General features: G+C 42.6%; 1 protein-coding gene across 3 annotated transcripts in view; it reads left to right on the plus strand.

The window, feature by feature from the left end:
- LOC124143732 overlaps positions 1-27,375 on the plus strand; it is a 71,294-nt gene that overhangs the window by 26,174 nt on the left and 17,745 nt on the right. The window contains exons 1-2 of one of the 3 annotated variants that reach the window (XM_046512792.2): positions 2,726-2,747; positions 16,386-16,459. The gene's annotated coding sequence lies outside the window, so the exon portion shown is untranslated. Of the gene's footprint in view, positions 1-2,725; positions 2,748-16,385; positions 16,460-19,173; positions 19,286-27,375 lie in introns of those variants that run through there. The other 2 variants (XM_046512790.2, XM_046512793.2) reach the window with 2 other exon arrangements.

Consider the following 27,375-nt stretch of genomic DNA (forward strand, 5'->3'; position numbering starts at 1 on the left):
TATCACGACCGAGTCTTGGCCAGGCAGTCCGGTGGTTGATAACATTAGCAACTGTACACACAGTCGGGGGTTGCCATGCGACACATGTACACTGTTAACCCTTACTTCCTGGGCCCCGTTTCACAAAGCGATCGAAGCCCTAAGATAATCGTAACTCCCAACTTTTACATGGGCTTACGAAGTCGTAGCGCTACGATCACTTTGCAGAACGGGAGGACATGGGACCAGTTCTGGGCCTGAATCAGGACAGGGTCGGTTAATAGTCAGTAGTCAACGCAGGCCTGACGCTGTTGTTTGTGAGTGAGTGAGATTGGAATAACGCCGCTTTGAACAGTATTCGAGTTATACCACGACACTGTCTTTTGTGTGTCAGTTATACACGTGAGGGAGCCTATAGTTATGAAGGACGTTGATGTTTGTGGGGCGGTTGGGTAGCCTTGTGGTTAAAGCTTTCGTTCGTCACGCCGAAGGTCCGGGTTCGATTCCCATTTCTGGTGTTTCACGCCGTGATATTTCTGGAATAAATTGCCAAAAGCGGCGTAAAACCATACTCACTCACTCATTCGTTGATGTTTGTCACTTTGATGAAACACACGACCACAGACATGGTGCTGACAAACCAAGGACCATCATCGTGATGAATCTGGGATTCATACCAACGATCAGCGGATCATGGTATGATTAAGGTACATAACTCTTCACATGAAGTTGCAGCGTATTAGACTACTAGGTCACCATTCTTCGAGTTAAGGGAATGTTTCGAGAAATATGAATATGACTTTCTATTGTAAGATCCCCTACCCCACCCCCATATGTGAACCACGAGATTAATGTCTATTTAAAAATATATAATAATTGTAGTGAGTGAGTGAGTATGGTTTTACGCCGCTTTTAGCAATATTCCAGCAATATCACGGCGGGGGACACTAGAAATGGGCTTCACACATTGCACCCATGTCGGGTCTTCGGCGTGACGAGCGAACGCTTTAACCACTAGGCTACCCGACCGTCTCCTATAATAATTGTAAGGACTGAAACTGGAAGACATAGTCATTACAACATCACGAGGGAAGAGGGGTGTCCAGGATGAGTGAGTCGGGTTTTACACCACTGTCAGCAATAATGGCTGCAAATGACACAAAATGGCTGCACACATTGCATCAATGTCATGTCTGCTGCTTGACGAGCGAACGTCTTAACGAAGAAACAATAATCATACATAGGCAATTTATTCGTTCCTTATTTCACAATACAGTATACGTTTATATTTTACATTGCTCATTTTCTTGTCATATGTTGGCTCGAGGCGGTTTCATTTTCCGTTTTCCGATAGACGCTATGTTTGCTGTTTACACTGTAGCTGTTGAGTAATTAGTGTCTGTTTTTCACCTGCACCTTATCGATTTCCGCGATTATTAATAATTTGAATTCCATCACATGGGGATTTATGCTCACAGCTTGCGCATTTCCTGGCTAGCAGCTGTCCTCGCATCAATATTGTCTAAACAAATTGTACTGATTATCAAAGGGCATTATTAAGCCGTCGTTTTGCCACGGGGGTTGTTTTGTTGGATGTATTGCATATATGTTATACCAGCACCTGCATGAATACGTGCTATCTAAGGAGCGGGATCATTTAAGCAACACGTATGAACTGGATCATGCTGACAAATGAAATTAGTGTTCATAGTGAGTTGCCGTGTCGAGTTTTCCGACTGATATGAAACGTGTTTAATTTAAATGTATAGTGAGAGTGCGTAGGTTTAAAGCCGCTTTGAACGGTTGTATGACGGTGTGTCAGGTTATTGTGGGAGGAAAGCCCGATGAGGATTAGACGATAACCACTTTGGTCAAATCAACGAGCACCTGTATGGTGTCGACAAACCTAGGGTTATGGCCATGACGAATCTCGGATTCGAAGTTCAACCAACGATCAAAGGGCTTCTTGCAGGCGATCTTAGACCTACGACATCGTAAACCTTTACGATCACCTTAGCGCTAAGATCACTTTGGAACCTATGGTCGTTGGTTCGAATCCCAGATTCGCCCTAATGATGTTTCTAGGTTTGTCAGCACCAGGAAGGTTCGACGCGAGTTCACCAAAGTGGCAAACATCTAAGACCTGTTCATCTTCGGGCTGCCCTTCAACTGAAGTTAAATGCCATCATATAACTACAATACGGTTCCAACGACGTGTCTCACTCACGCGTGCGAAAGTACGTCCCAATAGCTAATGCTAAACCCGAAATATACATTAGTGTGTACTCAAGGGCCACTCGAAAACGTCTGATGAGTTCATGCCAGGTAAAAGTCATAGACGGAAACTGACCATCGACTTCACAGTCTCGCATTGATCGGCCGATGTGGAGAAGTGTGACCTCGTTAAATGGCAACGAGGAAGCCTTTGTTTCGTGCCACGGTACTGCAGGCACTTCAGCAAAACACTCAGCTCTGTTTCGTCCATGTCCTGCTCTCATGTCATACAAACAGGTTCCGCAATAATTGATGTATTTGTGCGTGGAGCATAATGGATGCCAGGGATGAATATCAATATCTGTTCATTGTTCAGATTTAGGCCTGAAAACTTATATATTAATTTCCCAGCAAATGATTAGTGTGAATCCGTTCCAGGAGCAGGCTTTTAGAATAACAATAGGGTGGCACAGGTGTTGCTTCCAGCAAGGATAACAACCACATATTCAATGTTATGATGGTAGTGGCTTCACCTGGACTTTAATGCTGGTCAGGTGAGTCGGATACCAGTGTAGTTACATCTATATCTATTTGCCTGATGGTGTGGTAACATCTATGTATGTTTGCCTGATGGTGTGGTTACATCTATGTCAGTTTGCCTGATGGTGTGGTTACATCTATGTCTGCTTGCCTGATGGTGTGGTAACATCTATGTCTGCTTGCCTGATGGTGTGGTAACATCTATGTCTGCTTGCCTGATGGTGTGGTTACATCTATGTCTGTTTGCCTGATGGTGTGGTAACATCTATGTCTGCTTGCCTGATGGTGTGGTTACATCTATGTCTGCTTGCCTGATGGTGTGGTAACATCTATGTCTGCTTGCCTGATGGTGTGGTAACATCTATGTCTGCTTGCCTGATGGTGTGGTAACATCTATGTCTGCTTGCCTGATGGTGTGGCTACATCTATGTCTGTTTGCCTGATGGTGTGGTTACATCTATGTCTGTTTGCCTGATAGTGTGGTTACATCTATGTCTGATTGCCTGATGGTGTGGTTACATCTATGTCTGTTTGCCTGATGGTGTGGTAACATCTATGTCTGTTTGCCTGATGGTGTGGTTACATCTATGTCTGTTTGCCTGATGGTGTGGTTACATCTATGTCTATATGCCTGATGGTGTGGTTACATCTATGTCTGTTTGCCTGATGGTGTGGTTACATCTATGTCTGTTTGCCTGATGGTGTGGTTACATCTATGTCTGTTTGCCTGATGGTGTGGTTACATCTATGTCTGTTTGCCTGATGGTGTGGTAACATCTATGTCAGTTTGCCTGATGGTGTGGTTACATCTATGTCTATATGCCTGATGGTGTGGTTACATCTATGTCTGTTTGCCTGATGGTGTGGTTACATCTATGTCTGTTTGCCTGATGGTGTGGTTACATCTATGTCTGTTTGCCTGATGGTGTGGTTACATCTATGTCTGTTTGCCTGATGGTGTGGTTACATCTATGTCTATATGCCTGATGGTGTGGTTACATCTATGTCTGTTTGCCTGATGGTGTGGTAACATCTATGTCAGTTTGCCTGATGGTGTGGTAACATCTATGTCAGTTTGCCTGATGGTGTGGTTACATCTATGTCTGTTTGCCTGATGGTGTGGTTACATCTATGTCTATATGCCTGATGGTGTGGTTACATCTATGTCTGTTTGCCTGATGGTGTGGTTACATCTATGTCTATATGCCTGATGGTGTGGTAACATCTATGTCAGTTTGCCTGATGGTGTGGTTACATCTATGTCAGTTTGCCTGATGGTGTGGTTACATCTATGTCTGATTGCCTGATGGTGTGGTTACATCTATGTCTGTTTGCCTGATGGTGTGGTTACATCTATGTCTATATGCCTGATGGTGTGGTTACATCTATGTCTGTTTGCCTGATGGTGTGGTTACATCTATGTCTGTTTGCCTGATGGTGTGGTAACATCTATGTCAGTTTGCCTGATGGTGTGGTTACATCTATGTCAGTTTGCCTGATGGTGTGGTTACATCTATGTCTGTTTGCCTGATGGTGTGGTTACATCTATGTCAGTTTGCCTGATGGTGTGGTTACATCTATGTCTGTTTGCCTGATGGTGTGGTTACATCTATGTCTGCTTGCCTGATGGTGTGGTTACATCTATGTATGTTTGCCTGATGGTGTGGTTACATCTATGTCTGTTTGCCTGATGGTGTGGTTACATCTATGTCTGCTTGCCTGATGGTGTGGTTACATCTATGTATGTTTGCCTGATGGTGTGGTTACATCTATGTCAGTTTGCCTGATGGTGTGGTTACATCTATGTCTGTTTGCCTGATGGTGTGGTTACATCTATGTCAGTTTGCCTGATGGTGTGGTTACATCTATGTCAGTTTGCCTGATGGTGTGGTTACATCTATGTCAGTTTGCCTGATGGTGTGGTTACATCTATGTCAGTTTGCCTGATGGTGTGGTTACATCTATGTCAGTTTGCCTGATGGTGTGGTTACATCTATGTCTGTTTGCCTGATGGTGTGGTTACATCTATGTCAGTTTGCCTGATGGTGTGGTTACATCTATGTCAGTTTGCCTGATGGTGTGGTTACATCTATGTCAGTTTGCCTGATGGTGTGGTTACATCTATGTCAGTTTGCCTGATGGTGTGGTTACATCTATGTCTGTTTGCCTGATGGTGTGGTTACATCTATGTCTGTTTGCCTGATGGTGTGGTTACATCTATGTCTGCTTGCCTGATGGTGTGGTTACATCTATGTATGTTTGCCTGATGGTGTGGTTACATCTATGTCAGTTTGCCTGATGGTGTGGTTACATCTATGTCTGTTTGCCTGATGGTGTGGTTACATCTATGTCTGCTTGCCTGATGGTGTGGTTACATCTATGTATGTTTGCCTGATGGTGTGGTTACATCTATGTCTGTTTGCCTGATGGTGTGGTTACATCTATGTCTGTTTGCCTGATGGTGTGGTTACATCTATGTATGTTTGCCTGATGGTGTGGTTACATCTATGTCAGTTTGCCTGATGGTGTGGTTACATCTATGTCTGTTTGCCTGATGGCGTGGTTACATCTATGTCTGTTTGCCTGATAGTGTGGTTACATCTATGTGTGTTTGCCTGATGGTGTGGTTACATCTATGTCTGTTTGCCTGATGGTGTGGTTACATCTATGTCTGCTTGCCTGATGGTGTTGTTACATCTATGTCAGTTTGCCTGATGGTGTGGTTACATCTATGTCTGTTTGCCTGATGGTGTGGTTACATCTATGTCTGATTGCCTGATGTTGTGGTTACATCTATGTCTGTTTGCCTGATGGTGTGGTTACATCTATGTCTGTTTGCCTGATGGTGTGGATATATGTATAATGTCTGTTTGCCTGATGGGGTGGGTATCTGTATAATGTATGTTTGCCTGATGGTGTAGGTATCTGTATAATGTCTGTTTGCCTGATGGTGTGGATATATGTATAATGTCTGTTTGCCTGATGGTGTGGATATATGTATAATGTCCGTTTGCCTGATGGTGTGGATATATGTATAATGTCTGTTTGCCTGATGGTGTGGGTATCTGTATGTCTGTTTTGCCTGATGGTGTTGATATATGTATAATGTCTGTTTGCCTGATGGTGTGGGTGTATGTATAATGTCTGTTTGCCTGATGGTGTGGATATATGTATAATGTCTGTTTGCCTGATGGTGTGGATATATGTATAATGTATGTTGGCCTGATTGTGTAGGTATCAGTATGTCTGTTTTGCCTGATGGTGTGGATATATGTACAATGTCTGTTTGCCTGATGGTGTGGATATATGTATAATGTCTGTTTGCCTGATGGTGTGGATATATGTATAATGTATGTTTGCCTGATTGAGTAGGTATCAGTATGTCTGTTTTGCCTGATGGTGTGGATGTATGTACAATGTCTGTTTGCCTGATGGTGTGGGTGTATGTATAATGTATGTTTGCCTGGTGGGGTGGGTTTATGTATAATGTCTGTTTGCCTAATGGTGTGGGTGTATGTATAATGTATGTTTGCCTGATGGTGTGGGTGTATGTATAATATATGTTTGCCTGGTGGGGTGGATATATGTACAATGTCTGTTTGCCTGATGGTGTGGGTGTATGTATAATGTCTGTTTGCCTGATGGTGTGGGTGTATGTATAATGTATGTTTGCCTGATTGTGTAGGTATCAGTATGTCTGTTTTGCCTGATGGTGTAGATATATGTACAATGTCTGTTTGCCTGATGGTGTGGATATATGTATAATGTCTGTTTGCCTGATGGTGTGGAAATATGTATAATGTATGTTTGCCTGATTGAGTAGGTATCAGTATGTCTGTTTTGCCTGATGGTGTGGATATATGTACAATGTCTGTTTGCCTGATGGTGTGGGTGTATGTATAATGTATGTTTGCCTGGTGGGGTGGGTATATGTATAATGTCTGTTTGCCTAATGGTGTGGGTGTATGTATAATGTATGTTTGCCTGATGGTGTGGGTGTATGTATAATGTATGTTTGCCTGGTGGGGTGGATATATGTACAATGTCTGTTTGCCTGATGGTGTGGGTGTATGTATAATGTCTGTTTGCCTGATGGTGTGGGTGTATGTATAATGTATGTTTGCCTGGTGGGGTGGGTATATGTATAATGTCTGTTTGCCTAATGGTGTGGGTGTATGTATTATGTATGTTTGCCTGATAGTGTAGGTGTATGTATAATGTCTGTTTGCCTAATGGTGTGGGTGTATGTATAATGTATGTTTGCCTGGCGGGGTGGGTATATGTATAATGTCTGTTTGCCTGATTTTGTGGGTGTATGTATAATGTCTGTTTGCCTGATGGTGTGGATATATGTGTAATGTCTGTTTGCCTGATGGGGTGGGTATCTGTATAATGTCTGTTTGCCTGATGGTGTGGGTGTATGTATAATGTCTGTTTGCCTGATGGTGTGGATATATGTATAATGTATGTTTGCCTAATGGTGTGGGTGTATGTATAATGTATGTTTGCCTGGTGGGGTGGGCATATGTATAATGTCTGTTTACGTGATTGTGTGGATATATGTATAATGTCTGTTTACGTGATGGTGTGGATATATGTTTAATGTCTGTTTGCCTGATGGTGTGGATATATTTATAATGTCTGTTTACGTGATGGTGTGGATATATGTATAATGTCTGTTTACGTGATGGTGTGGATATATGTATAATGTATGTTTGCCTGATGGTGTGGATATATGTATAATGTCTGTTTACGTGATGGTGTGGATATATGTATAATGTATGTTTACGTGATGGTGTGGATATATGTATAATGTCTGTTTACGTGATGGTGTGGATATATGTATAATGTCTGTTTACGTGATGGTGTGGATATATGTATAATGTCTGTTTACGTGATGGTGTGGATATATGTATAATGTATGTTTGCCTGATGGTGTGGATATATGTATAATATCTGTTTGCCTGATGGTGTGGGTGTATGCATAATGTATGTTTGCCTGATAGTGTGGGTGTATGTATAATGTGTTTTTGCCTGATGGTGTGGATATATGTATAATGTCTGTTTGCCTGATAGTGTGGGTGTATGTATAATGTATGTTTGCCTGATAGTGCGGGTGTATGTATAATGTATGTTTGCCTGATGGTGTGGGTGTATGTATAATGTATGTTTGCCTGATGGTGTGGGTATATTTATAATGTCTGTTTGCCTGATGGTGTGGGTGTATGTATAATGTATGTTTGCCTGATAGTGTGGGTGTAGGTATAATGTATGTTTGCCTGATGGTGTGGATATATGTATAATGTCTGTTTGCTTGACGGTGTGGGTGTATGTATAGTGACTGTTTGCCTGGTTGTGTGGATATATGTGTAATGTCTGTTTGCCTGATGGTTCGGGTGTATGTATAATGTTTGTTTGCATGATGGTGTGGGTGTATGTATAATGCCTGTTTGCCTGATGGTGTGGGTATATGTATAATGTTTGTTTGCCTGATGGTGTGGATATATGTATAATGTCTGTTTGCTTGACGGTGTGGGTATATGTTTAGTGACTGTTTGCCTGGTTGTGTGGGTGTATGTGTAATGTCTGTTTGCCTGATGGGGTGGGTGTATGTATAATGTCTGTTTGCCTGATGATGTGGGTATATGTGTAAAGTCTGTTTGCCTGATGGTGTGGATATATGTATAATGTCTGTTTGCCTGATGATGTGGGTATATGTGTTAAGTCTGTTTGCCTGATGGGGTGGATATATGTATGATTATAACGTCTTTTTTCCATGGTAATATGCGGAGAGAGCATGTTTGAGGTGGCTATGTATATTGTTGTTTTTATTATTAAAATGTATCTCACCTATGGTGTAACCCGTGAAGATCCGGGTTAGAATACGTCCTCGGGTTTGTCATGGGCATGGTTAAAGGTTATGAGTGCAGATGATAAAGTGTCCTATAATGCATGTGGTCTTCCTGAAGTGGTTACTTGGTCAGAATAGGACTTCAGCAATCCATGCCAGCCGTAAAAGGCGACTATGCTTGTGCTAAGAGGTACCTAAAGGGATAGGGTGGTCAGGCTCGCTGGCGTGGTTGATGCATGTCATCGAATCCCAAATGCGTGGATCGATGATCATGATATCAGTCATTGGTTTGTCTGGTCCAGACTCGATTATTTACTGCCCGCCGTCATATAGCAAGAATATTGGTGAGTGCGGCGTTTAACAGCAAAACATGATACCCACCATGTACTAGTTCAGTTGGTCACTTAGAACACGTGTTGGGGTTGAGGGAGATAGTTATGATGATGATCTGACATTTATGCCAAACTGTCTTCAGACAATAAATGAGTTAAAATTTAACGTCGCATCCGCATTATTTCAACCATATATCGACGACTTCAAACAAACGTATAATTGGCATAAAATACTAATGGTAGCCATGTCAGCTTGAAACTCACCACATTAATCGAATAATGAATGAATAAGAAGTAGGCAGTATCTTATTACCAACATAGTCAAGATCAGCTGATTAATACAACCCATGTGAAACACACGTGTAACATTGTAGCTACGGCTAGCGTCTAATCATGGTTTTCGATATAGAGGATACTCTTGTACTGAATCTCATCTCAAACTCGGAGTTCATGTCTGTATGATGTGGGAGGAAAACCCGAAGCTATTCTGGTCTCAGACGTTTACCGCTGTGGCGAAACCTACGAGCAGGTTGACAAAGAAAGATAAATAATCCCGACAAAACAGAGATTCGAACCCAAGGCCATAGTTCTTGCATGGCTGCCCATGTACGCCACACGTGCAACTCCCCTATGGAGAAACTTAAGAGGTAAAAACATTCGTGTTCGTGTGTGAAGAGTACCGACTTTACTGAACTCGTGTCAGACTTGAGAAAATAAATTACCCAAAATCTATCCCCCGTTTCGTAATCAATGTAATGACAACTGATGCTGATGTAATTCTCTTCAATAATTACATCTCTTCAATAGTTGTGCACGGTCGCCGGTTAATTTTCATTATCAGAATATGAGTCATAACTGTGTTTTCATTCTAAATATACAGTAAACTACGGTAATAACGAACTAAAAGGGACCACTAATTTTAGTTCGTTATAACCGTAGTTCGATTTATAAGCATATATACAGTATTGATTGATAAGATTTATGGATGAACTACTTCTTTATTACAATTAGGAGCGACGTTTCGGTGTAGGTTCCAACACCGTTATCAAGCAAAGTAAATGCCTCTCAAAGAAGATATATACAGGAGTTGGTCGGGACCAAGTTCGTTATATCGGTCAGTTCGTTATAAGCGTGTTCGTTATAAACGTAGTTTACTGTAGTTCTCATTAGCTGTGTATATCAAACGTGCAAACTGTTTCCACTGTTGAGCATCCACGGGCTGAAATTCCATTCACAGAACCGTGGTTTTGACCATGAAAGAGAAGCAACATGATATGAGAGCTATTAAACACCTACATATTATTGGCTTCAGAGGATGAATGCTTCCAATATCCGACGAACTTCTGACACTGCCAGTCATTAGCTTATTTCATTATACAAATGGTCGCTCGGGTAAAAGGACTTGACTTATAAATCCTACTTGGACACGCAGAGCTACCACATTCAGCTCCTCACATCGACATCGGTGCCACCTTCCATTAATTCTACAGACTCGGTAGTTGTTTCATATGTCAAAGGCTGCACAGAGCTTGTGTGCGTTTGCCACACATGCTAATCTCATCAGTGTGAAACCTTTGCCCTGGTCAGTGTTAAGATCAAAGTGTTCCGTTATGTCCTCTATATGCTTTACCATAGTCGACATATTAAATACACAGGGCGAAAAGAAGTTTCCATTTCTATTTCTAAGTCACTATTTCACTTCATTGCAACTACATTAAACTTTTGAACTTCATTATGACATACCCATGAAGGAAAGGAAGTCTCTTCTTGTAATTGTAACATAGGACGCTTGACATTTTGTATTCTAGGCATGTAAGGGGTGTTCTTTGGATTAGCGCACTTAATACATCTGATACGGTACTTATCTTTATGGCCAATCGATGTTAGGAGCTTGACCGCTGAAAGAGACCTTTCTTTAGGAGAATAAGATAATTTACCATAATCGAGTGAGGTACGACAGGGTTAAATTACTGAGTAATGTGATGAATTTACTGTTCTGCCAAAGGACGTTGACTCTATTACAGGGCTAATGTTATTTCATACGGAATAGTGTGAAAGTTTAATAGAAGTTTTGTATAGTTGGAATCGCCACTGATCTCAAACTGACCCACATTTGGTCTCTCCATAGCCAATGATACCAATGTCTTTCACTCTAAATTCCATTACTCGAGTTCTACCGAACTTGATTATCTGCCGAAACAGATTCCTTAGGCTGTTGAAGGCAAAAACCAGGCCCGATGGACAGTATCGGTGGCAGGTGTTTCATGGAACTATTCCATTAGTTGGGGCTTCCTCTTTTCTCACTCTTAAAACAACAAAGGTTATAGCCGTATGCCTCATCCTATGTCTGCTACCTATAGCACATCCAAGGATGACTAATCAATGCCGGTTACAAGTAATACGGTCTAAAATGGTAGGAGGAAAAACAGTTTTTAGTGAGAAAGCAAACGTCCATTTAGTTGGTGAATTTTATCATAAAATCCATAGAAATATGAGACAGCCATCTGTTTATTTTTTCGCAAACCCAACTAACACCAGTCTCTCAGTAAGTGGGACTAATTAACTCTCTTAGCAGCCAGGTTTAGCTTAAACGTTCATCTCAGTCAGTCCACTCGGGTCTCTGGCCACGGCATGCTTATAGTACATAGCTATGTCACATAGACTCACATCAGAGCCTTGGGTTAAGAGGGATATTGCCGACATGATGGTTTAAGGTAGTAGATGTGGCGGACATCAAGCGTTGAGGTAGGCATGGCGGACATCAGGGGTTGAGATAGACTTGGCGGACATCATTGGTTGAGGTAGAGGATGTGGCGGACATCCGGGGTTGAGGTAGTAGATGTGGCGGGCATCAAGGGTTGAGGTAGAGGATGTGGCGGGCATCAAGGGTTGAGGTAGAGGATGTGGCGGGCATCAAGGGTTGAGATAGTAGATGTGGCGGACATCAAGGGTTGAGGTAGTAGATGTGGCGGACATCAAGGGTTGAGGTAGTAGATGTGGCGGACATCAAGGGTTGAGGTAGATGTGGCGGGCATCAAGGGTTGAGGTAGAGGATGTGGCGGGCATCAAGGGTTGAGGTAGTAGATGTGGCGGGCATCAAAGGTTGAGGTAGTAGAAGTGGCGGACATTTGGGGTTGAGATAGAGGATGTGGCGGGCATCAAGGGTTGAGGTAGATGTGGCGGGCATCAAGGGTTGAGGTAGATGTGGCGGGCATCAAGGGTTGAGGTAGAGGATGTGGCGGGCATCAAGGGTTGAGGTAGATGTGGCGGGCATCAAGGGTTGAGGTAGAGGATGTGGCGGGCATCAAGGGTTGAGGTAGTAGATGTGGCGGGCATCAAAGGTTGAGGTAGATGTGGCGGGCATCAAGGGTTGAGGTAGTAGAAGTGGCGGACATCAAGGGTTGAGGTAGTAGAAGTGGCGGACATCAAGGGTTGTGGTAGATGTGGCGGACATCAAGGGTTGAGATAGAGGATGTGGCGGGCATCAAGGGTTGAGGTAGTAGATGTGGCGGGCATCAAGGGTTGAGGTAGAGGATGTGGCGGACACCAGGGGTTGAGGTAGAGGATGTGGCGGACATCTGGGGTTGAGGTAGTGGAAGTGGCGGACATCAAGGGTTTAGGTTGTAGATACGGCGGACATATGGGGTTGAGGTCGAGGATGTTGCGGACATCAAGAGTAGAGGTTGTGGATACGGCGGACATATGGGGTTGAGGTAGTAGAAGTGGCGGACATCAAGGGTTGAGGTTGTAAAATGGCGGACATCTGGGGTCGAGGTAGTAGAAGTGGCGGACATCAAGGGTTGAGGTTGTAGATGTGGCGGGCATTAGGGGTTGAGGTAGAGGATGTGGCTGACATCAAGGTTTGAGGTAGAGGATGTGGCGGACATCAAGGGTTGAGGTAGTAGAAGTGGCGGACATCTGGGGTTGAGGTAGAGGATGTGGCGGGCATCAAGGGTTGAGGTAGATGTGGCGGGCATCAAGGGTTGAGGTAGTTGATGTGGCGGACATCAAGGGTTGAGGTAGTAGATGTGGCGGGCATCAGAGGTTGAGGTAGACTTGGCGGACATCAGGGGTTGAGGTAGAGGATGTGGCGGGCATCAGGGGTTGAGGTAGTAGATGTGGCGGGCATCAAGGGTTGAGGTAGAGGATGTGGCTGACATCAAGGGTTGATGTGGAGGATGTGGCGGGCATCAAGGGTTAAGGTAGTAGAGGTTGAGTAGAGGCATCGGAGGTTGAGGTAGACTTTGCGGGCATCAGGGGTTGAGGTAGAGGACGTGGCGGAAATCAGGGGTTGAGGTAGTAGATGTGGCGGACATCAGGGGTTGAGGTAGAGGGTGTGGCGGGCATCAAGGTTTGAGGTAGTAGAAGTGGCGGACATCAAGGGTTGAGGTTGTAGAAATGGCGGACATCTGGGGTTGAGGTGACATTGCGGACTTCAAGGGTTGAGGTAGAGGATGTGGCTGACATCAGGGGTTGAGGTAGAGGACGTGGCTGACATCAGGGGTTGAGGTAGTAGATGTGGCGGACATCAGGGGTTGAGGTAGTAGATGTGGCGGACATCAGGGGTTGAGGTAGTAGATGTGGCGGGCATCAGAGGTTGAGGTAGACTTTGCGGGCATCAGGGGTTGAGGTAGAGGACGTGGCGGACATCAGGGGTTGAGGTAGTAGATATGGCGGACATCAAGGGTTGAGGTAGAGGATGTGGCGGGCATCAGGGGTTGAGGTAGTAGAAGTGGCGGACATCAAGGGTTGAGGTAGATGTGGCGGGCATCAAGGGTTGAGGTAGAGGATGTGGCGGGCATCAAGGTTTGAGGTAGTAGAAGTGGCGGACATCAAGGGTTGAGGTTGTAGAAATGGCGGACATCTGGGGTTGAGGTAGTAGAAGTTGAGTACATCAAGGGTTTAGGTTGTAGAAATGGCGGACATCTGGGGTTGAGGTGACATTGCGGACATCAAGGGTTGAGGTTGGTGTGGCGGACATCAAGTGTTGAGGTAGTAGATGTGGCGGACATCAAGGGTTGAGGTAGGCAAGGCGGGCATCAAGGGTTGAGGTAGAGGATGTGGCGGACATAAGGGGTTGAGGGAGAGGATGTGGCGGACATCAAGAGTTGAGGTGGTAGATGTGTGAGTGAGTGAGTGAGTGAGTATGGTTTATGGGGGATATGATGAGACCGTACCTGATAAAGGATGGGGACTTTGAGCATGACAATCGTTATCATTCACTCAATGATGTCTAGTCCTCCACCGTATAGGCTATCATGAGGAGTGAGTGAGTGAGTATGGTTTTACGCCGCTTTTAGCAATATTCCAGCAATATCACGGCGGGGGACACCAGAAATGGGCTTCACACATAGTACCCATGTCAGGAATCGAACCCGGGTCTTCGGCGTGACGAGCGAACGCTTCAACCACAAGGCTACCCGACCGCCCTGGTAGATGTGTAGGACATCAGGGTTTGGGGTAGGCAAGGCGGACATCAAGGTCTGATGTATAGACTGTGGCGGTTGATGGAGTTCAGTTGTATGTATCAGTGCATCAGAAGGCAGTCGCAAACTCTGTTGGCATGTTTCTGCAAATAAATAATTCCCGACAATCTAGTCCCTCAACGCTTACTGCAGGGAACGGTTCCATTAAAGAGAGTAGTGCCGATGATGCATTGTTATTCTAAACAACGCATTGTACCTCTGTGAGGAAATATGAGTAAAGACAGACGTATAACAAAGGTTGCCCTGTGGAGCAATTTGACATACTTCATCACAGTGGAGAAACGGCCCCAGTCTTCCAACGATTATGAACTGGAATGGAACATTGCCCCTTCATATAGTTCACTGTGTCACTGTCTACCTTGTGTGTTTCTAGCGACGTAGATGATCTCGTTTAACGTAATATACAGTTTCTGTAGTGTTTGGGCGATGAACAACTATCCAAACTCATCGTATGTTCACTCTCGTCGCTTTAGTTTATTCCTTGTGATATCACTTACTCAATGCGTTGTCGTGCTTCTCGTGTTGTCATACACATCGTATAAACTCATCGCGTCATCGTGTTGTACAAGCATGGCGGGTACTTTATAAACGTAATCCAGGTGTGCACGCAGCTTTACATATGTTATTACGTTTAATTCGAAACTCTATAAATGCATGAGTGAGTGAGTAGGGTTTTAACGCCGCTTTTAACAATATTCCAGTTATATCGCGGCGTGTCAGCTTAATGTGGGAGGAAAGCCCGAAGTGATGCAGGTCTCAGACGTTTACCACTTCGGTAAAACCAACGAGCACGGGTATGGTGCTGACAAACCTAGAAACATAATCGGGGCGAACCGGGATTCGAACCCACAATCATAGGTTTCTGGCGTGCCTAAGGGACGCAACTCTGCACAGCGAATCGCGGCGCCTTAGGCGTCTGGGCCACCCGTGCCCCCTATAAATGCATGAACATTCTGCAAGTCAATTCTCATAAACAAATACGTCAACAATAATAACTTCACATACTGCTTATCTCATCATTAACACGGACAAAAATGTAGCCAAAAATACAAAATCTGTAACATAGTTCAGCGCAAAAACTTTGCACTTCGTTCCAAATCATTATAAAAGGGGACATTTTCATTCTCGGCTTTGCCAGATTTACGTAGTGCAATGCGTATTTCATAAATAGGTGGTTGGCTCTTGTCTGAGGTTCATTGCATGGTCTGTGACACGTCATTTAGAGATGTGATAGAGTCCTACTGTTTTCATAAGGCAATATTGAAGGAAATATTGCAACAACAAAAGGGTGCATTGCTTGCCCAACATGGACGTCTAAGGCGCCACAATTGCTGTGCAGAATTGAGTATCCTGGGCACGCCAGGTTCCTGTAATCGTGGGTTCGAATCCCAACTATGTTTCTAGTTTTATCAGTGCCATGTCGGTACTCTAGGGTTGCAAAGTGGTATACGTCTGAGACCTGCATCACTTCGGACTTTGAACCCAAATTAGGCTAACACGCTGTTATGTAACTAGAATACTGTTCAATGCGGCGTAGAACACAACTCACTCACTCAAGACAAAAAACAAAGGTACGTAGATAACATTCACAAACATTTCCACATACTAGCCATTCTATGTCCATGATAAAATTTCAGAACAGTGACCAAACATTCGGAAAACTAATCACTATGTTAAGAATATCATCCCTTTGCATGACCATGTCAATTGTTCAACGCCTAACGTTATTTGGTTCTGATCAGCCACTACTGAAGTCATCTCTCTGTATTCGACTCCACGCTTTACGTACATAATAGGAATGACTCTTCATTGTCGGTGTGCAATGTCGAGACCCGAGTGTAGGCCGAAAGTGGAATCGATGTAATCTAGCAGCAAGACGACATCCTTCTCTGTAGGTAAGCACGGTAGAGTTGAGAGGCGGTGGCATCGATCAGCAACGTACGCTTGCTTTCCATATTCATTCCCCATTACTTCTCATTGCAGATCAGCCTGAAGATCACAGCGACGAGTGTAGGGAAAGTGGATTTGTCAAGTACAGAGTGGACATCCTGTGAAAGGTAGGTACTCTCGATTAATTAGAGACATTTATGGGCTGCACTCATTCATATTGTTTTGGCCACTGTTGAGCTCTAATAGAGCTTCCGACAGCCGGAATGACAATATGAAGTGTGACGATTATAGCGTTCAGCATACAGCTTTATTAAAGCTGGCGTGTCACTGGGTATTCGTCTGGCGATCTCCAGGTATGGTGTATGGACAAATGGTGAGATCTGAAAACTCTCTCTCTCTCTCTCTCTCTCTCTCTATCTCTCAATATCTGTCTCTTTGTCTCACTCTCTATAGCTCTCTTTCTCTCTCTTTTTCTCTTTCTATCATTCTCTCTATCGCTGTCTCTTCCTCTCCCTATCTCTATCTCTCAATACCGTCTCTTTCTCTCTATTTTCTCTCTCTCTCTCTCTTTCTTTCTATCTCTATATCTCTATCGCACTTTTTCTCTCTCTTTTGCTCTCTTTCTATCATTCTCTATCCCTGTCTCTTCCTCACTATTTCTTTCTCTCTCTCTTTCTTTCTCTATCTCTTAAAATCTGTCTTTTTCTCTCTATCTATTCTCTCTCTCTCTCCCAATCTATTTGGTAAATATTGGTAAATGTCACTTAACCAATAGCTCTGGACATCATGGTACCGACAAGCATACATTGCACTGAAGACAGTACATGTCAAGGCGATCTTTCAGTCAGGTATGATTTAATATCCCTGAAAGGATGCCGTATTGTTCACTTAGCCACATACCGTCTAGCCCTTCATATATTTAGAATAAACTTAGTTTAGCTTTTGTTGCCAACATCAAGGACATTGCACGAAACCGGAAACCATATGGTGAATAATTCAAAGGTGAAAATCAATGAACTGGCTCGCCAAAGCCAACGACATAGCCTTGTCAAGACATTGCATGTACAGGTGTATTATGCTAGTTGATAGTGGACAGACTATTTCACTGTTCCATATTGTCTATAGGCCACACTTCTATAGACGTCACAAGCTGTCGAGTCAACTCGGATCTGATCAAAGACATCCGATTGTATCTTACGTCGGATCTTTACGTAAACGTCATTCACGTGAAGCGTAAGTTAATCAAACTGTTACTAAATTGGATCAAGCTCTTCTTTGTGTTTTAATCTGGTAATTGCGGTCGATGTATTCCCCTCAATGTCTGGTGTGTTGTCTGCTCATCAGCGCCACCTCTGATGAATGTCGCTATTTCCTACATTACAAAGTCATACGGACAGTCCCGATCGCTTGTACATTTTTTTCCAGCAGACGTGCAGATATTCCTTACGGAAATCAGAACGACTGATTGAGTTATTTCCGACTGTCTTATTTGAAAAAAAGAGCTTGATAAACTTCCAAGGGAAAAAATAAATAATCTTATTTGGCCCGGGACTGACGTCCATGCCTGTCAATTTGTTAAGAAGCGAGTATTTGGACAAGCGAAATAATATATAACCCAGGCATAGAAGGCCATAGTTTCCCTTTGAAAACTATTTCGAGGGGCTTTTATTTTACATGAATGATTCTAATGACTAAAAATGAATACGATGAGGCCTCCAGAGCCAAGCTTTCCCATAGAACAGGCTTTGTTCTATCACATTCGTCTTGCCCTGCGGTGAAAAGAACAGCGTGTATGTATCGACCAGTTTGGTTATAATCGCATCTCGTGTTATTTCTCCATTGAAATAGACAAAGTTGTATGACTGTATCCCTTCCCTGGGTCGTGGACAATCGTGTTTATACGTCATCTGTTTAGATGATCAATCATAACGTGTTACAATCTCATGCGTTGGTCTCTGGGGGCGTGTCAAGGTTTTGTCATAAATATATTAATGTGTCGGGTGAGTCTGGTTAAAGGTTATGGTTGAAGTTGATTAAGTGTCCTATAATGCATGTGGTTTTCTTGAAATGGTTACTCCCGGGTTAGAAAAGTTCCTCGGTAACCTATTCATCTAAAAGACGTCTCAATGGATTGGGTGGTCAGGCTTGGTAACTTGCTTGGCTGCGTGTCATCGTGCCCAGATTGCATGGCTCGTTGCTCATACTATCAACCACTGGTTTATCTATCGAAATTTGAGTATTTACATTTTGCTTGACTATTGCTGACAATAAACAAACATGAAAAGGTTATGTGGAGTGAGTGAGTTTTGTTTTACGCCGCTTGTATCATTATTTCAGACACATCACGGAATGACACGCCAGGATTTGGTTTTACACTTTGTTATTGATGTGTGGAATCGAACACGGGTTTTCGGCGTGACAATTCTACTCCTTCACCACTCATCTGGTTCAGATAAAACATCAGCTGCTTTGTTGTACCCAAAGATTTATCGTGCGTTGACTGTATCGTGAACAAAACGCAGTGACAGACGCCATTGTTTCTGCAGACACTTGGCGCTGTCAAGGAATTCATTTCATTTCTTATCTTTGTTGATTTACCAGTTAAAAATTCACTTGTTGAAATTCTAGCCGTTTTGTAAACTTGTATTGTTGTCCTTTTTTCGATGCAACGTGATCTCATGAAAATCGTGAACTGTTTCCTGTGTGATTTACAAAGCATGACTGAGTCTAGACGGCCAAGCCACAGACAGAACTATGATAGGGGATATGATGAGACCGTACGTGATACAGGATGGGGACTTTGAGCATGACAATCGTTATCATTCACTCAATGATGTCTAGTCCTCCACCGTATAGGCTATCATGAGGAGTATGATAACCAACAATCATGATAAATAGAGGTGTTTGTTTTAAGAATCGACGAACGCTGCGCTGTATTTCACGAAGTGTCTAAACGGATCTATCTAGATACGAGGCACTATATTCGGAGATGCGTAAGTTTTCCCAAAGCGAATATTAGTTTTTGAGTTACACAAATCATGAATTATATCATCTAGTATAATCTTTATTGGGAGTATGCTTCGACGCATCAGGACGTTAAATGATCATCGTTTAGCTAGATACCATACCATACAGCGCATTCAAACGTGACCATAAAGTACATTGGTCCGAAATATTGCGGTCTCTTTTAATGATATGTGTTTGTATGGGAACTCACTGTCTGGTGATGATGTTTATAGAGTCAGAGATCAGAGACTGATCCGCCAAGATTATAAATATATTACTCGCAGACAACCCACGTTTTCTAACCTAACTAAGGTCAAACTATCCCCGTGTTATGGGTTTTCAGACGCTTGAGAAACATTCGTAGTTTTCTCGCTAATAACAAGAACAGTTGTAAAACATCACTTTCACTTATAAACACAACTTTATCTTAAAAATAAGCCCTCATCTGATTTTTCACAATGTCTGTGTGACTCCATTACCCCTCAATATAGCGCGAGTAATCGCGATAAACATGGCCGTCCAAAAACATGACCCAACCAATGTCTAAACCGGACTAAACTCTCGGTCCCAACACGTCCGGATTAAACAGATTCCGTACTAGTATATTACACTGTTTACTTTTTATGAAAAACAGCCCATTTTACGGTGTCCCCCACCGTGATATTTCTGGAATATTGCTAAAAGCGGTTTAAAACCACTCACTATGACAAACAGGCGATGTAAATACAAATTAAATCCCTGTCTGGTGATTCGATTCAATGATATGCTACTTGTTTACTGTAAAGACGACCTATGTGAGACAAACTTATCAGTTCACTGGAATAAATAGCAACAAGCACCAGAAGTCCTGGCTTCATAATATATATGTCGAGTTATCCGTGTTCGAAACCAGCAAAGTATCTCTGTTAATATGGTCATGTTCATTCGGGTTTCGATCCCCGGGCACATAAAAAGATGGTGACCCCACCTAGAGCTCTGGATGAAGGGGATAAAACAAGGAATGGTCGGCTCGGTGTACGTAGACTGTGTCTGAGTTGGGATTCCATGTTAAACTGTGACACGCACGCACGCACGCACGCACACTCGTCGCTCTATATGCGCAATACGCGTTTAACCTCTTTCACCTCACCTAATATTCCATCTTCCCGAGGCAAAAGAGTTAACTGACTTTAAAGGTCCAATTTCCACCCTTGCCGAACTTGGCTGGTATTATGGAGTTACATTTTTTTGGCTGGACTAACGAGTCTATGCATCGTCCAAACAAAATCGCGCAACGAAATCGAATTCCGGTTCGTAAATTGTCATGCAGATTTCGGTCGATTTGCAAAGCATGTGCACCGCAAACTCGTTGGTAACAGATATTTCCCAAATCATTTCATGGGTGCTTGCGTGATTCGTTGCACTTCGCGATGTAAGACTCATTTTATCACAATATAGATATTGATTGTCGATCAGATCGTCTTGACTGGGCGCCGCCATTTTGTTTGATGCAAATGAAGGTGATACGAGAGGTTGAATCTGGTCCATAGGAGAGGCATAGAAGGGACAATTCGTTATAGCCACAGCAGCGCTAAGATCGAGCCCACGCATTCCAACCTTGTTCGGCAAGGGTGGAAACTAGACTTTTATATTCAGTTAACTCCCTTGCCTCGGGAAGATGCTTATATTCATTCATTTAGGAACAGTACAATACAGTCTACATGAACAGATAATACTTTTCGACTCAACGTGGTTTCAGGGTAATTATAGTGCCTCAAGTTTCTGCCGCAACATTCACGTGCACCTCACTACAAACTTCGATCGTAAATTGAATTCGTTGCAGCTTCCACTAACCCTACTTTAACCTACTCTTTAAAGCTTCTTCAAGCTAATCCTGGTTTCCACTCAACTAAATGGTTATTACACAAAAACGGTACAACTGAGCATCAAATTATATTTGAAACAAACGAGGCTGAGAGGAGAGAAGCGAGCATAACGCAAAACATAATAATTTGTAATTTTTAAATACCATTTTTATGTTATAGATTTGTGGACTTGTGGTTTGTAGCTAAAATATTTGTACTGGGATTGAATACGTAGACAAACGAAATGATCACTATGATATGAGATGAGATACGCGATACCTTAATTGTAATCACATTTTTGCCACAAAACAAAAGTAGAAAAAATGTGATACGTTCATGGTTCTAATTAATTTACTCTTCCTTCGTGTGGTATTTATGTACGAAGGTTCATTGATAAGTTCTGAGCTTGACTTGATTCATTGTTCAACATCATACCCCTCCACACTGATAGACTTTTTTCAACAATGTTGTCAATCTCATGGCTGTCCAAAACACCCCACAGAGCTGCTATGACGTCATCGTTCGAGTCGAAATGGATTCCGGATGAAGGTTTCTTCGTGTTTGGGAACAGATGGAAGTCTGGCGGAGTAAAATACGGTGTTCAAAGCCAAACTCGTGGACTGTAGTCATGGCAATCTGTGCATTTGCGCATTGTCCTGATGGAAGAACACACACTTCTTTCAGCTTCCAGCGTCTCGTAGTTTTCTTAATTTCATCCCGTATTTGCCTCGGAAGTGCTGCATAATATGCTCCGTTTATTATCTGGCCTTTTGGAAGAACGTCCACCATAATGACATCCTCGGCATCCCTGAAAAAAGGAGACAATAATCTTTCCAGCTGACGGGACAGTTTCAGTCTTCTTTGGTGGTGGTGATATCAAATGGTTTCACTGTTTGATTGTTGTTTGGACACAAACTGGAAGTGGTGAACCCAGATTTCCGCAAGAGTCACAAATCATTGCAAGAACCTTTCGGGTCAGCTTCAGACAGCTAGAGTATCTAACAATTGTTATATTTGGGATAACACTTTCTTAGTAAAGGACAGATTCTCGTACTTTTTTGGGTTGAGTCCCGTCCGGGATTCGAACCCCCAAATATAACATTTGTTACATTTGACCACTTTCTAAATGGCATTGTAAATTCATAGCTAGAGTATCACGAGACACGTTGTGCCTGGTGCGTTTTTGATTATATGTCTTTAGCTTTGAAACCCAACAAGCTGATACTTTCTTGTGAAAGTTACTGTGATAATGGAATGTACTCCTTGGAAATGCCTCCTGAACTGACAATAGGACATATTGTCTCATTCGACAGTGGTGGGTCATCACCATGTTGTGGATTCTCTGTATCATTTCTGCTGTTGCTGACATCACAGGCGTTCCGGGACAGGAGTTGTCTTTAAGTCTCTGCCGACCACCCAACTTCCCACCTCATTACAGTAGCATAGGAAGGAATGGCTTTTGGTGTTAAGCAGTTGTTTCTGCAGGTATTTGATCTATGCACGTAGGGGCGGTCGGGTAGCCTAGTGGTTAAAGCGTCCGCTCGTCACGCCGAAGACTCGGGTTCGAAACCCCACATGGGGACAATGTGTGAAGACCATTTTTGGTGTCCCCCGACGTGATATTGCTGGAATATTGCTAAAAGCGGCATAAAACCATACTCACTCACACAATGCACGTACATCAAGTTTGTCAGTTTACCAAAGGTCACAGACGCCTGCTTAATTTACTGATGGTTTGCTCCATTGACTTATTCTAGTGTCTGGATATACCTCTATGTGTGGATCTACCTCTGTGTGTGGATCTACCTCTATGTGTGGATCTACCTCTGTGTGTGGATCTACCTCTGTGTATAGATATACCTCCATGACATGTGATATCCACAATAAAAAAATTCACTATTACGCAATTCATTGCATTTGAGGCTCAGAACTTATCAATCAACACTTGTACAATGTAATTCAGCCATGGTGTTGTATCACTTCCATGAAGCGTCCCACTCCCAGTCTATAACTGACCTTGGCGAAAATACGACCAAATGTATAACGAGGCATTCTCGTGCTGTATTTTACTGTTAATCACCTTGCTAGCAAAAAACATGTTTAAGTGAGTAATTACATTCTCTTTGTTCAAATTGTTAAAATGTCCGTTCCGTGCGTTGCGTGCACTGTGTAATGTTAGAGTGTTGTTTCAAATATGATTTAATGTCAGTTCATCCATTAGTCCGTCAGTTTATCCATCCCATTTGCATTAAGACCTCTTCTCTGAAACCCCAAGATGCTGCTGGAATGCATGTATGATCCGAGCAACACCGTCCCAAAATTGATATCTCAGAATTCCAATTTCAACATGGCCGCCATAGCAGACATATTGAGAATATCCATATAGCACTTTTTCGTGTATTAATGTTTAAGTATAACATAAAGTTAATCTGTCAGTTAGGTTCTTCAACACCTGGTTTAGTCACATCTTTTTATTTACTTTGCAATAAGTTATATGGCAGTGTATGTTCTTGTTAGGATTGAAACTGTATTTGTTTCCGTTGAGATTCAGTAGAAGTCCATTGCGTTGTATTTTGACAATGATTAGTTGTCAGGAATGTAGTACTATTAAATGTAGCAGTGCTAAGGAAGTTATTATATTTAGATGCTCAAATTAAACTTCCGGAACAGCATAGATGGATGTCAAGCGTTATAGAAACATGTCGAATATTCTACGATGTTCTGGTGACGTTGGACTTGTCAAGGACTGTGTGGAAAGTGCTAGACGCTAGTAAGACGATAAAAGTGGAGAGGGCGCGTGCCTGGCGTCTCAATTTCATCTGACTTTATATCAAGACCAGATTTCGTGTGAAGACCACTTATCACCTCGGATCCCCAACCTCGGCCTATCTCGGAAGCTAGACCACTGTTGGGAATACTCTTTATCGCAGGACTTTTAGCTACCCCCATTTTATTTTGTATCTGATACTACCACTGAATATTGTACTACCATTATTATAATATTGCATATTGCCATTGTAATTACTGTGCAGTAGTTTGTATTGAGTTTGAAACCTAGTTAATTGTGTAATCCAATTGTTGATTGTATTCCATTCCACAGATTTCTGGGCTAACTGATTGTTTCAATTTGGGAATCGACACGTTACATAAATAACATTCCACGCAATGTGTTCAATAATGTTGACACCAACCCGTGACTTTTTGGGCAATCTGCAGTCTCGTGGCTGTATTTGGATTCAATTCCTCCATGCTGTTGAAATAAACGGAAACTGAAGACAGGGAACACACAATGAATAGTAGTTCTCTGTCTATCAATTAACGAAATGTCGGCGTGCGCGGAGCCCCGTGTTGATACATATATAAATGCTAAAATAAAGTGGAGTCAGGGAGCCAAGAGATTTAATTAAAGATTGATTCAAATTTCGAAATACACAATCAGAGACCATATACCGACACAATATATCAATAGTACAAAATGTTTACCCAAGCCTTAGACTTGTGTGGCAGCAAAGACAAGACGGCCACAAATTCTGATTAAACAATTTGCCTCGATGTGTGTAGTCGTAGAAGGGACATTAGACACATGAGCCGTCCTTGTGGGTGTATTTATGAAACGAGTGATATCTCCCGTGATTCCCTCAATCTTGACCATCCAGTAGCCCGAATCGTGCTAGCTTTCATTAACGTAATCCGACCGCGCCACGGCCAGGCGTTGCTGGGAAGCGCTGAAGGCGTGTGGCGCTGTTACTGACATCGACACACGTCACTGTCACTCACTTGTCAATTTCAGACCCTATTACAAAATGATTGACAAGGAAACACGCTCAAACAACATGAGTGTGTGTTATTAGTGAGGGATCTTCCTATTTGTAGTTGCCTTTCCTTCGCTTATACGTTTACAATGATTGAAGTTTCTGTTCTATTCTAGATTATCTCAAGCTTCACCATTCCTGACAGTTTTCATATAACGCGTGTATGTCAGTCACTTGATTATCAAGACTCCTTTGCTTCCCATCGATCTTGGTTCCTGAAGGATAGGTTTGATATCCGCCATATTGACATGTTTATGTTGCTATAAATGTGTGTTGGTTTTTTTGTTGTTTAACGCCGCACTCAGCAATATTCCAGCTATATAACGGCGGTCTGTAAATAATCGAGTCTGGACCAGACAATCCAGTGATTGACATCATGAGCATCGATCCTCGCAATTAGGATACGATGACATGCATCAACCAAGTCAGCGAGCCTGACCGCCCGATCCCGTTAGTCGCCTCTTACGACAAGCATAGTTGCCTTTTACGGCAAGCATGGGTTGCTGAAGACCTATTCCACCCCGGATCTTCACGGGTTGACAATGCTGTACTTTATGAAATTGAAGTTCATTTGCCTTTCGTGTTTGAAAAGACTGAACTTATTAAAGTGAATTCAAATATAGGGCATGTGAAATCTTGTAACCTCAGGTGAACGTTTTGGATGATTTTGTCATAGTGTCACTTGGTAAATATAAATAAGTTACATAAGGAATTCTAATCAGAGTTTGCCATATGAGTCCACTGACATTCATCAAGTGAGCTACAGTGCGTTAACGCTATTTTTCTTTAATTGTATAATCCATACGACATATATCTTAATAAAAGAGCTATCAAAATAACTGATACACAATTACAACCTTTGACCAAGAAAACTGTCACCTATTCAATTTTATATTTATTTGAAACATTTACTTACAGTATGGCAAATGCAAAATGGTGTATTTTGTGAGGATCGCATGTTTGCTTCTTGTATTGAGTGCGTCCTTCAAGAATACCAACCCGGTTTGTACTGGATTCAGACCGTTATAGAACGGCCGCTTCAAATTACATGAGTCATTTGATCTTTGAAACCGAATGGTCTAATCAGGCATCCCCAATAAGTATGATCCAGCCAGCTCATCGTCAGCGTACACAGGAATGGATGAAAGTGTTTCACAAAAATAACACACGTTCCAACAGTCGCCTAGTTCTCGGAAAGCGGAGGAATCCCATCAAAGGCGACCGGTTGTTCAGTTGATTGGAGATCAATTCTATCCCGATTATAACTATTGTTAGGCTAATTAACGTTGCAAAAATGGGCACTGGGACAGAGGAACTAGGAAATCGACAAGCGAGTAATGATCACAATTGGGTATTCATTTCATATCCGACTGTTATCTCATGCAGTATTCTCTTTGAAGTAACTATACCTTCTTTGGGTATTCAATATACGATATTGTCGAGTAATACGACCAACGTGTGTGGAATTACTGTCTCTGTGGCAAAATGGAAAAGCTGCTATGAACGTATTTGAAACTTTTGAACACGAAGATAATTTTTATCTGAAAGAAGGCATTTACAAGAACGCTTTGATGCTTGAGTTTTATAAGTACAGAGAACCATCGAACGCTATTAACTCTATATGTCTTTAATGTAACTCTGAGTACCCGGTACAACCACTGTGGTCAAACTACGCTTAAGTCAACATATGGCGCGCAAGATTTCAAGTTAAGTAGGTATTGCTACATTTAACTGGTTACCATTCAGAAATACGCGAATCGGTAATTTGGGGGTGAAAAAGGCTGACGCCCATGGATGTTTAAAAATATGAATCTGAATACAGTCAGTTATATACAATTTGATGTCTTTGGTAAGATGTCAGACACCCTGGTATAGAACTGTGCAGCAGAACCGCGTCGGCTGTGTCTGGCGTCACCCATACATACATATTGAGTGAGAGGTAAGTAATCACGTTACTAACATCAACACCTACTCATGGTAACGTGATTAGAGACTGGTGGCAGCTGGGTGACGGACTTAAGCCAATGATCAGAGTGATACTTTAGTACCAGTTAAGGCATTTTCTAATTCCCGCGAGAGTTGAAGTCAATAATACCTTAGTATTAAATTCTCGTAGTATGTTGTCTTCATTGCCTTGTGGTAATAGGTTTTAAAGCATTTCACGTGTGCCAATTTTCACTGCTAAACGTTTTAAGGTATAATCAGAGAAGGTGAGGCTGTCTGGCTGTTTCTGACAGAGATGCTTGTGTCAGAGCAACCCGCCGGGTTAGCCTGATACACCCAGCTTCCAGTGTAACATGTTACACGGACTGGTGAATACTGTTGTTGGCTTCTTTATAACCCGTGGTCTTTACTATTCCACAAAAGGGTGTGTCTGTTGACATCTTTCGAGGAAAACTGGTTTCAAGCGAATCTTGAAAA

This window comes from Haliotis rufescens, unplaced genomic scaffold, assembly GCF_023055435.1.
Source record: "Haliotis rufescens isolate VD_foot unplaced genomic scaffold, xgHalRufe1.0.p SCAF_1, whole genome shotgun sequence".
In the NCBI taxonomy this organism is placed as follows: Eukaryota; Metazoa; Mollusca; class Gastropoda; order Lepetellida; family Haliotidae; genus Haliotis; species Haliotis rufescens.